Source organism: Galeopterus variegatus, unplaced genomic scaffold (genome assembly GCF_000696425.1).
Source record: "Galeopterus variegatus unplaced genomic scaffold, G_variegatus-3.0.2 Scaffold920, whole genome shotgun sequence".
Classification (NCBI taxonomy): Eukaryota; Metazoa; Chordata; class Mammalia; order Dermoptera; family Cynocephalidae; genus Galeopterus; species Galeopterus variegatus.
Window position 1 is genome coordinate 483,312 of NW_007727031.1, and position 2,773 is coordinate 486,084.

Consider the following 2,773-nt stretch of genomic DNA (forward strand, 5'->3'; position numbering starts at 1 on the left):
TCCTCAGGGGAGGGTCCCTCAGCACACAATTCCTCTTTGACTCCCCCCCGCACGGGTTGGCTCCTCTGGAGGGCTCACTAGTAACTTCAATGTAGCCTGAGGGGGCTCCGGGCTCCCCTCTCCCCACCAGAAATCAGTTAGGGGCTCTTCCAAGAAGTTTGCCTTTCTGATAGATGTATATTTGTATCTCATTGTGCTCATTGTGGTTTCAATTTTCATTTGTCTTTTACAAATTTTTTTTTTTTCCTTTTTGTCTTTTTTCATGACCAGCAACGGATCGCAACCCTCAGTGTCGCGCCCATACCGGACCGGGACCAGTAACGGGATCTCAACCCTCAGTGTTGCGCCCGCACCTCGCTCAGCCAGTGAGCGGGAACCGGTCTGTATGTGGGATCCGAACCCTCGGCAGGAGCACCACCGCGCTCCCCAGCGGCGCACTGTAGCAGTGCGCCACCGGGCCCGCCTGTCTTTTACAAATTTTGCTGAGCATTTTTTTGAGCATCTGCCATCACATATATTCTTTAATGACATCTCTTTTAAGATATTTTACCCTTTTTTATTGGGGTTTGTTTTTATGTTTTTGTTTTTGTTTTTCTTTTTTCATTTTGCCTTCCAATATTCCAGTATACCCAGAGTAGTCATAAAAAATCTTGTAGAAATTTCAGCTGGAGTATATGACTCCCATTCTTAAAACCCATTCACGTTATTTCCCTTCTACTAAGTATAAAAGGCGAAATTTTGAACATGGCCTGCATGATTTAAGTTCTACATTCCTCTTCAACATTTCATGCCATAATTCTTCTACCTCACATACTCCAAACACACTTGCTTTGAATTTTTTAAATGTGGAGGGTCTTGCTTAATTAAAAGATTTGGAATATACTTATCCCCCTGAAAAATCTACTCTTTCTTCATATTTTATATATCAGGTTAAAAATCACCATTTCTAAGAAGCTGACTATAATCACACAAAATAGAAAAGATCCCCCCTTCTATTATTTAATTATTTACCTTATACTCCTTATACATTTTTTATTGTCACTTAACACACTTTGACATTATTTATATATTTTACAAGTTTTATAATATTTGTCTAATCAACTAGGCTTCACGAAGTGAACTCAAGGCCAGCAGGAGACCAGGCAAACAATTAGAATTCAGTATGTACTTTTTAAATAAATGAATTAACTAATGGAAATGGTGACATGAATGTTATGCAAATGTTGAAAAGTATTCATGCTGATATGGATTTGAGCTTGATCTTCATATGTAGCTACTGTAGAAATATGTATATTTCTCCCATAAGAGTTTGAGTCTTCTTGAAGTCCAAAACACTCCTCTTTAATAGGCAACCAGACAGTGATCTCTAATGTGTGCCTTCCGCTTCAAGAAGACCTCAGTAAGAAAGCTTTATCCTAGGGACTCTGATCCAATTAGACACTCTAACAGCCAACATGATTTTCTTCATGGGATTCAGTTTCTACTTTAAGTTAAAACATTGTAGGAGGAACTCATTATATTGGTTTTCAAGGACTAATTTGTGTTCATTAGCTAAAGCCCTCAAGTTCCATTGTGTATGTGCTTTCATTCCTAGGAGTAAAAGCATGAGCTGGTATCGAGGTCATAGCCTCCTATACTCATATTTAGAGTAATTAAATATTGAGATCTAAGCATCATCTTTGAATATGTAAGAATGTAAGGCCAAAAATATACAGCTCTAAAAATATTTAATTTGCTCTCTGTAGGTTTTAATAACCATGCAGACTGTTTGTATAATCAATAACTTTAACTTGTCTCCAACATCATATTTCAGCATACCTCCATTCCCCCACTTATAAACATAGTTTACCAATGCTTAAATCTATTAAAATGACCGTTGTCTCAATAGGTGTTTTTATAAAAAGCAAAAGCATGATTCTAGCCTGTGAGCTAGAGACTTGAAATTGATGTTCAAATTTGAATGGCAGGTTTAACCTTTTAATTAATAGAGTAACCTCAAATAACACAAAATCATTGACAATAATAAGGAAGTATGATAGTGCTGTATGATACTTTAATTGATATTTAACTACCTTGCAAGTAAAAATTATCAGTTTCATTTGACCACATCAGGTGTAAGTTGAAAAGCAGAATAATAATGTATAAGTGAAATCATTCAAAATAAGAAAAAAAGAGAACAGAAATACTATGTAGTCTTACATAAATTTTATATGTATTAAAGTAGAACGAACTATTTTGCTGACCTAGCACGTGCCAAACCAAATACATAAACTTCATTCCTACGGTAAGTGAAATCATTCAAAATAAGAAAAAAAGAGAACAGAAATACTATGTAGTCTTACATAAATTTTATATGTATTAAAGCAGAACGAACTATTTTGCTGACCTAGCACGTGCCAAACCAAATACATAAACTTCATTCCTACGCCTCCCTTCCTATTAATAGTTAACATGTCCTGTAAAGATTAGCTTCCACATATTTTTTCCTACCACTTTAATACTGATTCAATATTAGACTCCTATGCTACTGCAGTACTATTTTATATATTCTTTGACTATATTTTGTCATTATTTGACAAAATGTGCTCTGTCGACTGCTTACCCTTAAGATGCATGGCTGGTAAATTCAATGGTTAAAAAGTGTGTAAAATACTACATACATTGTCTCTTGAAGATTTTTGATCCACAAAATCCTTGGAGGTCCCCAAATCTGTTGTTTTTATTTTGGCTTACTACAGAAGCAACTAGTAAGCAAGAAAAAGGTCAATACAAG